This window comes from Myotis myotis, unplaced genomic scaffold (assembly GCF_014108235.1).
Source record: "Myotis myotis isolate mMyoMyo1 unplaced genomic scaffold, mMyoMyo1.p scaffold_m19_p_35, whole genome shotgun sequence".
NCBI lineage: Eukaryota > Metazoa > Chordata > Mammalia > Chiroptera > Vespertilionidae > Myotis > Myotis myotis.
Window position 1 is genome coordinate 750,354 of NW_023416341.1, and position 12,702 is coordinate 763,055.

At 46.0% G+C, this 12,702-nt stretch overlaps 1 protein-coding gene and 2 pseudogenes across 2 annotated transcripts in view; 1 reads left to right on the top strand and 2 right to left on the bottom strand.

The window, feature by feature from the left end:
• RAB11FIP3 (RAB11 family interacting protein 3) overlaps positions 1-12,702 on the bottom strand; it is a 106,786-nt gene that overhangs the window by 53,387 nt on the left and 40,697 nt on the right. The window lies entirely within an intron of this gene.
• LOC118652872 lies at positions 834-1,555 on the bottom strand (annotated as a pseudogene).
• On the top strand, positions 8,720-9,391 carry LOC118652873 (annotated as a pseudogene).

A 12,702-nucleotide genomic window follows, 5' to 3' on the forward strand; every position in this document is an offset into this window, starting at 1 on the left:
TTTTCTCTGGAATGCTAACCAATGGGATAAAGGATGATGCAGCTTACAGAACTCCACTCCAGGCCGTGTGAGGGCAGCATGGGCTCTGGCCCAGTGGTTCTCAACCTTGGCTGCACATTAGAATCACCTGGGAATCTTTTTAAAATCCTGATTTCTGGGCCTCATCCTCTGGAAATTCTGTTTCTTTGTTATGGGGTGAGGCCACAACATTAGTAACAAAGAAACAGAAAATATCACGTGCAAGCGCGCACGTACAGTGCAATTGAAACTTCGTGGCCCATGCGCAGAAGTCGATATTTTGTGGAAGAGCCACACTCAAGGGGCCAAAGAGCCGCGTGTGGCTCGTGAGCCGCCGTTTGCCGAGCCGCGGTTTGCAGACCACTGCTCTAGCCTATCCAGATCACCTCTCTGTACACAATCGAGAAGTGGAGACTTCATTCCTTAAGGGGACACCCCTCAACTCCTGGTCCAACCTAGACCCCTGAGAGAGTAAATAAAGGAGAGAAAAAAACAAACAAACTAAAAAGTTATCACATGCAGGTACATAGTTCAAAAAGTCACAGTGATGTAAGACATGGAACCAGACACAGCTCCTGCCCCTCTCACCCACCTGCTCAGGGAAGCCTTTCTTTCTGCTCTTTAGCTGTTTCTTGTTTGTTTGTTTTTTAGCTTAATTAAAACAATTATTTATTCCAAGTTCCATCCGTTTAAGGTTTTTCAGAAATTATTACAGAAATGAATACTGAAATCAGAAACGAGTGTTAACAGCTATAGCGGTTACAATAAAGTTAATATCTACACGACCTTGACTTAAAAGATTCAAGGTGTTTATGTCATTCAGAATCCATGAGGAAAGTTTCCAAGTCAAGATCCAAGTCAGACGAGGACAGTTACAAAGTCATCAATAGAAGGACACCTCTGAAGCACACTTTCACCATGAGCATGGGCTGCGTCCCCACCATGGGCAAGCATCTCTCTTCGGAACCACCCCCTCGTCACCCTGTTATAAGGATCCTACAGGAAACATTCCTTCCAAACCATGGAAGCTACTGCCCTAGACATCAGGTAAGAGTAATATTTAGCACCACCGCCCACGAGGTGACTGAATCGCAGCTGCCAGGCAGTGTTCGGAATGTATGGTAAGCCATAAAATTTCTCCTGTTTCCTTGAGAATGTCTGTGGTTGACCTCCTCAGGGGATGCGTCCCATGGTAAATTTGATCCAAAGTGGCATAACAGACCTGAAGTGGCATATCAGCTGCAGCACAAACCTTTTCAGATTCACAAAGAGGAGACACCATATTTTGGGGCATTGGCTGCCCTGTTTGATGTCTGGCAAACTGGTTAACCACTCGATAGTCATTTGCAAAGTACTCCATCAGAACAGAAGGAACCTCAGCAAAATCAGTGGGGCACCTGGTCCCTGATTTCTCAACGGAATGTAAGTCTTCCCATCTGGAACAATTGGGTTCTCTACCAAGTTGATCAAAGAAAAAATGTCTTGCTCTTTAGCGTTTTGGAGGGTCTATGCCTCCATGTCTGAGAACATACTTCTGACACTGTTTCTTGGCTTTTCAAATGTACGTTGCATTTTGGCCTCCTAGAGTAAAAAAAGGAGAATTTAGCACTCTTCCCAACACCCTCCTGAGTTTGGCTCGGTCTTCTGCAGTGTTTACATCATTGACTACACAAGTATTTTTCGCTGCTGAACCACATTTAGGCTATAGCACTGCCTTTCTTATATAATTTTTTCCTATATTTAGCAATTCCCTTGCTTTTCGTTGCCTGAATTTCCTACATACCAACTGCTCTAACATCTCTGCAGGATTTTACATGCCTCCTTTAGAGCCCACATGACCAGGCCCCTAGGGCCTCATGCCTTGATACTGCCCCTGCACTCCCTCCTCTGTGCTGGGAGGCCTCTAAGTGGCCTTCCTGAGAAAGTGTGTGGTATGCACTTAGTAAGCATTCTTGTCTGAAGCACCTGCACTCTTCCCTCCCTGGCAGGTACCTGTGTACAGAACTGTAGGTTGGAAATGAGCCCCATAGTATTGGGAAGGCTGCTGTCCCAGCCCCGTCTCACTCCTGCTGGTGTCACAGAGTCTAACACTGCCCTGTCCTGATGATGTGTGGGACCGGTTTTAACCTCTGGAAGCTGCTGAGAACCTCCTCTCCAACAACAGGGTTTGCTGTGTTTGCTGGGGGCACTTTCTCCTCACTGCTCTGAGCACAGGAAGAGCCTTTTCAAATAGAGACACAGCCTGGAAGAGTTCCTGAAGGATCCTTTTGATAAGGACCCTGTCCCCTTCCCCAACAAGGCTGTCAGTGGGACGCTATGCCTAGTTAATCACATACTTTCCTTATCTTTTATCTCCTACTAGTGGCCCGGTGCACGGATTTGTGCACATTGAAAGGAAATTAATTAGAAGAAATATTTTAATATCGCTATTTGCCCTTTCTCTATAATAGAAGTGTCAGAGATGAAAGAAAATTAGTAAAATGTATATGAAAATAATATATAAATTGGTTAATAAATAAACAATAACATAATATAACAACAAAGACATAATATAAAAACAACAAAAACATGATATGAAAACAACATTGATAAAAACAATGACTGATAAATTGATTAAGCTTATTCTAATATCTCCCTGTATACCACATTAAGAGTATAAACACTTTCAGAATGCTTGACTGATTTCCCTTGTGATGAAGTATTTGCACTTTAACGCCACATGCTCTTCAAGCTCGAGAGAAAGCAACATATAACTGACCATGTCCGAAAACGGGTTCAGGTAGGCTGCTGTCCCACTCTGTCTAGAATTTATCCTTATGATTTATTAATAGTCATTGCAAATGCTGGCATCACGGGAAACTGTCTTCGAATTAATTTAGATGGGAGGCCAGTGTCAGATGGAGCCAAATCAATTATTGGAATCAGAACAACCATGATCGACAATGACAGATCGAAACACACGTGTGCGATTGGCGCTAGCGAGAGCTTTGTATGTATCACGCATTCGCAAGTTAATGTTCCTTTTTTAAATTGCCAGTGTGTGTCATATATACCGGCTGGTTAGTTGGTCAGACAGACATGTGGTTGGTCACTTAGCCTTTTATATATATACTAGAGGCCCAGTGCACAAAAATTTGTGCACTCCGGGGGGGGGGGGTCCCTCAGCCCGGCCTGTGCCCTCTCGCAGTCTGGGACCCCTCAGGGGATGACCACCTGCTGGCTTAGGCCCACTCCCTGGGAGATTTGGCCTAAGATGGCAATCAGACATCCCTCTGGCAGCCCGGCAGCCCTCGGGGGATGTCCACTTGCCAGCGGGGAGCAGGCCTAAACTGCAGTCGGACATCTTAGCACTGCTGAGGAGGCAGGAGAGGCTCCCACCACCACCGCTATACTGGCAGTCATCAGCCTGGCTTGTGGCTGAGCAGAGCTCCTCCCATTTGAGAGCGCCCTGACCACCAGAGGGCAGCTCCTGCATTGAGCGTCTGCCCCCTGGTGGTCAGTGTGTGTCATAGTGACCAGTCATTCCCAGTCCTTCTGCTGTTACGGTCAGTTTGCATATTACCCTTTTACTATATAGGATAGAGGCCTGGTGCACGGGTGGGGGCCGGCTGGTTTGCCCTGAAGGGTGTCCCGGATAAGGGTGGGGGTCCCGCTTGGGTGCCTGGCCAGCCTGGGTGAGGGGATGATGGCTGTTTGCAGCTGGTCACACCCCCTTCATGGTGGGGGTCCCCACTGGGGTGCCTGGCCAGCCTGGATGAGGGGATGATGGCTGTTTGCAGCTGGTCACACCCCCTTCAGGGTGGGGGTCCCTACTCGGGTGCCTGGCCAGTCTGGGTGAGGGGCTGAGGGCCGTTTTCAGGCTGGCAGGTGACTGAAGCTCCCAACCTCTCCTTTTTTTCTTTTTGTTTTTTATTCTGAGATTTATTTACCTTCTATGGCTGTCACTGGAACTGAGAGCCGGCTTTAGCTCTGAGGCTCGGCTCCAGCTCTGAGACCTCGGCTGCTGAAAGCAGGTATCTGGGTTTGTTTGGCTTCTATCATTGAAACACTGTTGCAGCTCCAGCTCTGAGGCCTGGCTGGCTGAAAGCAGGTTTCTGGGGTTTGTTTAGCTTCTATAATTGCAACATTGTTTCTTAGAGTGCAGCTCAGAGGCCGGCAGCAGCAGGCGGGGAACCTTGGCTTCCTCCATCACTGGAGCAAGCAAGCCTCCTGTTCGCTTCAGCTGCCTGGCTGCCAGCCGCCATCTTGGTTGGCAGTTAATTTGCATATCGCCCTGATTAGCCAATGGGAGGCGTGTCAGAGGTATGGTTAATTACCATGTTTGTCTATTATTAGATAGGATATATACTAGAGGTCCAGTGCACGAAATTATGCATAGGGGCGAGGGGAAGTCCCTAGCCCGGCCTGCACCCTCTCCAATCCAGGACCCCTTAGGGGATGTCCGACTGCTTTTTTTTTTTTTTCCGAATTAAAGAGTCACGTTTATTGCAATCCGGGACTATGAGGGGGCATCTTGCTTTCCCAAATCTCATAGTAACAAGATGGTCGCAGCTCCAGGGTTATATAGGCAAAAAATCACAAAGGTATTGATTACATCCCAGAGTTTGGAATGAGGAAACTAGTTTGCAAAAAAGCAGTTTACAGAAGCAGAAACAGCATGTTACCTAGAGACCTTGGGTAACCTGGGTTAAACTTAAGCATGTTATCTAAATTACAATTTTGGGTCTAGAGCCCTTGGGTCTAGAGCCCTCTGACCTTGGGATAACTGTGCTGTCCTTCCCAGGTAAAGGAAAATGTGCTTTCTAAGACCAGTATGACCACAACCCATGGGATATTCACATTACAATCAATAAGGCATTTAATCGAATGGGTGTCCGACTGCCTCTTGCAATCCAGGACCACAGGCTCCTAATCGCTTGCCTGCCTGCCTGCCTGATTTCCCCTAACCACCTCTGCCTGCCTGCCTCATCACCCCTAACTGCTCCCTTGCTGGCCTGATCACCCCTAAATGCCTCTGCCTCGTCCTGCACCCGGACCCAGAACTCCCTCCTCCGGCCAGTCACAGGCACCCAGGACCCAGGCCGGCTCATCCGGGATGGCTGCAACTACAGGGGACCGTGGGCAGGCGGCTTTGCCCAGGCTGCAGGCACAGGCACCCAAGGCCGCGGGGCACGCGGCTTGTCCCTCTCCCGGCCGCAGCCCCAGCCGCTGGCACCTGGGACCGCAGGGTGGGCGGCTTGTCCCTCTCCCGGGCCGCAGCCTAGCTGGTCCCCATTCCTCTCTCCCCAGTGTTGAGTGTCTGAGCCATGATGGCATGAGGGCATGATGACTATTTGCATATTAGCTCTTTATTATATAGGATGATACTTGGCTATCTGGGTAAATATTATATTACTTCTTAAAAGAATGTCTGTGTAAAATGGTAGTGATATCTTCTCATTTCAAATCCTCCCTTCACAACTATTGATGCTTTGAATTTATATCTCCTCTGTTTGTAACTGGTTGTCTTCCTTTCTTGGGCTAAATAAACTTTTCCTTACTGCTAAATTAATTTCCTATTGCTGCTACTATAACAAGTTACCACAAACTTAGTAGCATAAAATAACAGAAATGTATTCTCTGCAGGTCAGGAGGTCAGAGTCTGAAATGAATCTTACAGGCTAAAGTTAAGGAGTCAGGAGGCTGGTTTCTACTGGAGGCTTTAGGGGAGAATCCATTCCCCCATCTTCCAGTTGCCAGCATTCCTTGACTCATGGCAGCAACACACTAATCTCTGTGTCCATAGTTACATTCCCATCTCCTCCTGTGTCATCAAATTTCCTCTGCCTCCTTCTTATAAGGACCCTTGGGATTACATTTATGGCCCACCAGGATACCACAACTCAAAATCCTTAGTTTAATCACACTCGCAAAAAAAGTCCCTTTTGCCATATAAAGTAACATTCACAGTTCCAGAGATTGCAACCTAGAAGGAGGCATTATCAGCCTACCACACCCACCTTACTTTTTTACAAATAAGTCTTTTTCCCACTCTATTGTTTTAAGTCAATTCACTGTGTTTTTTAAACAAACTCAGCATATCTGATGCTGATTTTAAACCTTTATTCTCACCCTTTTTGGGAAACCACTGACATGTTCATATTGTTCACATTAATCAGGCCCGGGTTTTGAGCATGACTCTAAATAAACTTTGGTAATAAGGTACATATAGAATTTTAGGTTAGGCTTTGATGAACATCAGTTATGTTAACTTACATCTGATGTCATAAATATGTACTTTTTCCTGGGCTAATCTTCAGGTGGAGGATTTCTTTTTTTCTAGAAAATGTTTCTGAGTCCTAGCCAGTTTGGCTCGGTGGATAGAGCATCAGCCTGCGGACTGAAGGGTTCCAAGTTCGATTACGGTCAAGGGCCTTGGTTGCGGGCACATCCCCAGAAGGGGGTGTGCAGGAGGCAGCTGATCGATGTTTCGCTCTTATCGATGTTTCTAACTCTATCTCTCTCCCTTCCTCTCTGTAAAAAATCAATAAAATATATTTTTTTAAAAAAGAAAATGTTTCTGAAAAAATAATGACTTGCACGGAGAAAATGGTTCATTCTATGAAACAACCTTTAAATACATATCTGTTATTGAATATTCTTGCACTTTGTAAATACAGTGTATCTAAAATATTTAGGAAAAACCTGGAATATTATACCATTTTGCTCATTGCTGCACCCAAGGGCAAGAATAGTGTTACCGAACTCACTTGGTCTATTAAAAAACGAGATGTGGTTGTCACAAGGTAGCTTTATTTACTTGTAGCAAGAAAAGGACGATTCATATCCAAAGCTCTGCCTCCCCGAAGGGAGACTTAGCCATTCCTTATACGTACTATTTGATTTCTTCTTTGCAGTTGGCTATACTTATCAGGCTGGGTTCCTATACAGCTTATTCTGTTTACAGCTGCTCTGCAAATCATTGTGCTACATTTTAGCATAGCATTTAGAATAAGAATGGCCCAGACCTTGAGACCCTTGTCCTATCTAACAATAGTGCCTGGTCCACAAGAGGTGCTCAGTAAACATTTACTCGGTAAACATTTGCTTCACTTGGACAACCAATTTCTGAAAGGAGTGATCCATCACCATGATAAGAAGCTGGAAGCAACAACAGGAGGCTGGTCCAAGGAAGTCAGTTTATCCCTACAATGGGACTGCATCCGGGCAATAAAACCATGCCTTGGCAGAACACCTGCCTCTCCTGAAGCTGTCTGCTGCCTGGAGTGGATTTTAATGTCCCCCTTATATGGTAACAGATCCCCACTTCCCCACTGGGAAACCCAACACCCTCTTGGATCCTATGCTCTCCCTCAAGAAAAAGTCTCTCTCTCTCCCTTGGTGGAATGGAACCCCAGTGCTACCATGCGGAGACAGCCTGCCTAAGAAAGACACCAACCACAGAAGTCCAAGCTCATAATGGTGCCTCCAGGCTAAGATTTAATGAGGCTGGTGCAGAATGCTCACAACAAGGTCTGCCATGTCATGCGTTGTCACTAAAAATAAGTTCTTACACAATTACAAGTAAGCCATGGCACAAATACTCATTTTGTTTCCTGGGAGGGTATATACAAGCACAGAAAAGAACTGGGAAGGTACACACACACACATTTCAGTGCTCTCTAGCAGGCATGGATCCTGGAAACATGGCAAAGCTGCTGATTTGAATATGCTTACTTTACTAAATAAGAACTTTACCAAGTAACAGCTACTTATGCCATTTGAAACAGATAAACTCACTGCAATAAGCTACCTGACTGCCCACTGTCCCCACTCTGATCTCTGTGTGCTCCAGACACTTGAGAACCCGAAGCTCTTTCCCTTGTGCCTTTAGCTCTTCCCTGGGTAAATCTGAAGGCACAAATTCACAAACAACACAGATATGTCATTATGTGATTTTTTTAAAAAGACATATTTTTAAAAATTATGTTTTAATTGACTTTAGAGAGGAAAAGAGAAGGAGAGAGAAACATGGAGAGAAACATCAACTGGCTGCTTCCTACACGCCCTTTACTGGGGATCAAGCCCGCATCCCAGACATGTGCTCTGACCGGGATTCAAACCGTTGACCTCTTGGTACATGGGCCAATGCTCAACCCAATTGTGCCACACTAGCGAGGGCCATTATGTGATTTAAAACTTAAAATCATTCTGCCTTAAAAAAAAAGCTTTGTTGCCCTGACCGGTTTGGCTCAGTGGATAAAGCGTCGGCCTGCGGACTCAAGGGTCCCAGGTTCGATTCTGGCCGGGGGCATGTACCTTGGTTGTGGGCACATACCCAGTAGGAAGTGTGCAGGAGGCAGCTGATCAATGTTTCTCTCTCTCATCGATGTTTCTAACTATCTCTCTCCCTTCCTCTCTGTAAAAAATCAATAAAATATATTTTAAAAAAAAAAAGCTTTGAGAATCGCGTCGCCGCCGTTTCCGCCCTCGGCCAGCCTCACCTCTCTGCCGAAGAGCGAGCCCGGGACCCGACACTGGCAGGCACCGAGCAGGAGCCCCCAACCAGCTCTAGCCAGGCGCCTCGATGCCGGAGCCGAGCAGGGTTCCAGGCCTGAGGAAGAGAACCGTGCGCTTGCCTGCCCACCTCACTCCCTGGCCCTGCTCATTTCTCAGGGTCTGAGACATGGGCCTTTCCTGCCCAGCTGAGGTTCCGAGGACTCTCCTTTCCCTAGCCCCGTCCTGGCGTGAACCCAGGGTGTTGCGACACCTGAAGGGAGTGAGGAGTGGGCGGTCAAGGCACCAGGGCAAGAGCCCTCTGGGGCCTCGGGCAGCAGAGTGAAACTGGAACCATCAGGGAACATGAGTGAATTTTGGCACAAACTGGGCTGCTCTGTGGTAGAGAAACCCTAGCCGAAGAAGAAGAGGAGACGGATCGATCCGACCATGATTGGGGAACCAATGAATTTTGTCCACCTGACTTACATTGGCTCTGGGGAGATGGGGGCCGGAGATGGACTTGCCATGTCCATCTTGTTGTTCAGGAGCAGATGAGATCCAACGGAAAGCGAGACAGGCCATGGAGCAATTCTAGGGGCTTGTAGCTCCAACAGGAATGCTTTTGCTGTCTGAAGTCTCCACTCTGTGCCCAGCCCAGAAGAGATGCTGCCTCCACCAGATCCTCCGAGAACCAGTGTCCTCAAGGCCCCTTTTTTCCCTTATCTGCCTGATAGTGCCTCGAAAGGCTTGGGGGCTGGACTCCCCCCTCCCTTCTCTGGCTGTAGCCCCTCCTGGAGATGGGGTCAAGGCAGCAGGACTGACCAAGTAACTACTGGTTGGCCAGAGGAGCTCAGCTGAAGCCCTGGACACTCTCAGATCTGAAATGGGAGTTTCTGGAAACCTGGAATAAGTTCCCTCCTCCTCAATGACAGTCTGGGTGCCACCTGTTTTTCATCTATTAGCCTGAACTCCTTAAATGGCAGGTGGGTGAGGTTACCAAGCTGGAGCTGGCTTTGCTGAGAGCTCCCTACCTCTCTGCCCTTCTCCTTCCTTCTGGAATGAACTGAAGCAAACCTCAAGCAGGGGCTGGGAGGGTGACCACTGCCTAGTCGACTCTCTTTAAATCTCAGACCTGCCGAAACCGGTTTGGCTCAGTGGATAGAGCGTCGGCTTGCGGACTGAAAGGTCCCAGGTTCGATTCCGGTCAAGGGCATGTACCTGGGTTGCGGGCACATCCCCAGTAGGAGATGTGCAGGAGGCAGCTGATCAATGTTTCTCTCTCATTGATGTTTCTAACTCTCTATCTCTCTCCCTTCCTCTCTGTAAAAAATCAATAAAAAATATTTTTTTAAAAAAGCCTTCTCTCTTAAAAAAAATAAATAAGTAAATCACAGGCCTTAAGCTCACAGCCCTTCAATATCTCTGCCAATACCAGCGTCTTTCTCTAGTTAGGCCTCTAACCCTGTTTCTGTAGCATTGCTAGCTCCCCAGTATCTTTCCTTTTTAAAAATTAATTAAAAAGTAAATTTAAAAAAAAAAAAAGCTTTGCGCTATATGAATAAGCAGCACCATGTGAACACATCTTCACGCTCTGGAGTGCTCAGGAGCCATCTTAACAAAGACATCTTTTGAAAAACATGTCCAGACACTGGCCCACTGCAGCAGAGCTCCCATCTGCAACTGGCCCTGCAGGTGTACTGAGCCCCTACAATGCAAGCAAGCCTAGTGAGCAGTATTGAATGGCACTCGGGAAAGACACCCTGCCAAGTGTCACTCTAAGTCAGTGATGGCGAACCCTTTGAGCTCGGCGTGTCAGCATTTTGAAAAACCCTAACTTAACTCTGGTGCCGTGTCACATATAGAAATTTTTTGATATTTGCAACCATAGTAAAACAAAGACATATTTTTTATATTTATTTTATATATTTAAATGCCATTTAACAAAGAAAAATCAACCAAAAAATGAGTTCGCGTGTCATAAGTTCACCATCACTGCTCTAAGTCCTTCTGAAGGAAACATCCTCTACGAAGGAGAGCCTACCCTACAAAGTCACCACCAGAAACAAAGCAAACTTTGATGCCCCTGACCATGAGTGGGGCCATTGTTTTGCTTCACTTGGAAAACCAACTTCTGATATGCACCACAGAGGCAGAGGCACCTGCTTAGGAAACAAAGAGATGAAAAGGCAAAAGCATCCTCACCTGCAAGTCCAGAATCACCAGAAAGACCAATACTCCTACCCCCAATTATCATTAGGATGCAATTCCCCCAACTACCATCCTGCACCATGGTCTCTGCACCTAGAACTAGTCCTATCCCCATCGGCGCCACCCCAAGCATGCAGGAGCTTGTACCTAAGCCTCAGGACTCATCCAAAGGACACCCTTCTTTGGTAGGCTTCTAGGTGCACATGTCGTAATGTTCCATTTGCTCATCTGCCTCCCAGGCAAGGACCAGGCCTGTCCTGTCCACCTCTGGGAGCCTGTACCTGGATCAAGGTGATACAAGTAACAGCCTGATGAACACACAGCTGGGAAGGAATGGATGAGTGCCTAGGAGACAGGTTTTATTCTGAGGCTCCCTCAGGACTTCTGGCAGAAACTATCTCCCCATAGCGAACCCAGCACAGGAGCCAACAGTTACCTGGACTCAGGCTTCTCATTAGCCACCTGAGTGGGAACGACGCCCCTCAGCTCTCATTCCCGGACACCAGAGCAGATCAGAAAGAATCACATGTCTACTTCATGGTTGGTTTTTCTTTATGTTCTTTTGAGATTTGGTTTAAATCTAAAAAGTGACAGTTCCTAGATTAGGATAATACCTAGGACCCAAGCTTGAGAGGACTAAAAAATTCCAGGTCTAAAATTCTGCACTTTGTTAAAACCTTTGTGTATCAGACCAACACTGCTGAATAAAGTTAACTGTAGAACTGGCCTAATGTCTATGATTATCATAATTTTTTTATTATCAAAAAGATCACTCAACAGTGGAAAAAATTTTAAGTCGAACTTCAGGCTCTCATTCTGTCCAACATCATCCTGGTTTTCTCTGCTTTCATCTTCTGCACTTCGCTCTTTAAAAGCAGAATGTTATCCCTGGCTGGTGAGGCTCAGCTGGTTGAGCATTGTCCTGTGCACTGTAAGGTCGCTGGTCCCATTCCCAGTGGAGAACATGCCCATGTTGTGTGTTTGGTCCCCAGTGGGGGTGTGTACAGGAGGCAGCCAATCAATGTTTCTCTCTCTCTCTCCTCTCTTGCTAAAAAAAATCAATTAAAGCTGTGGCCAGTTTGGCTCAGTGGATAGAGCGTTGGCCTACGGACTGAAAGGTCCCAGGTTCGATTCCAGTCAAGGGCATGTACCTTGGTTGTGGGCACATCCCCAGTGGGGAGTGTGCAGGAGGCGGCTGATCAATGTTTCTCTCTCATCGATGTTTCTAAATCTCAATCTCTCTCCCTTCCTCTCTGTAAAAAATCAATAAAATATATTTTTAAAAAAATTAAATTAAATTAAAAATTAAAAAAAATCAATTAAAAACTAAATAAATAAAAGCAGAATGTTAAACCAAAACGAACAGTATTTATTCCTAATTTAATGGCATAGGATGGCATATATCTAAAACAAAGAAAACCACAAAAGAAAGGAACTCTACAGAAACTCATAACATTTAAAGGCTCTACAATATTTTAGAGGCTGCCTGAGCTGACCCTCACATCACAGGTTAAGAAATGGAGGTCTCATGCCAGGTCAGTGTGGCTCAATGGTTGAGTGTTGACCTGTGAACCATGGTTCAATTCCCAGTCTGGGCACATGCCGGGGTTGCGACTAGATCCCCAATGTGGGGCATGAGGGAAGCAGTTGACCAATGATTCTCTCTCATCATTGGTGTTTCTATTTTTCTCTCTCTCCCTCTCTGAAATCAATAAAAATATATTTTTTTTAAAAAGAAATGGAGGTCTCAGGCCAGGTAACACTCATGTTATGACACAAAAGTACTTATTCACTAACATCTAGAGAAACTTCAGCTCAAATACACTCACAAGAAAAAAGCAAATTAAAGCTACAATGATATACCATTTTTCCTTTATCAAGTTGGCAATACTTTTCTAAATACTTTTCTTTTAAAATCCTTTAAAATCTATATATCTATTCCCCCTGCAATTTCATTTTTAAGACTTTAACCTAAGGAAATAATAAAGATTGTGCAGG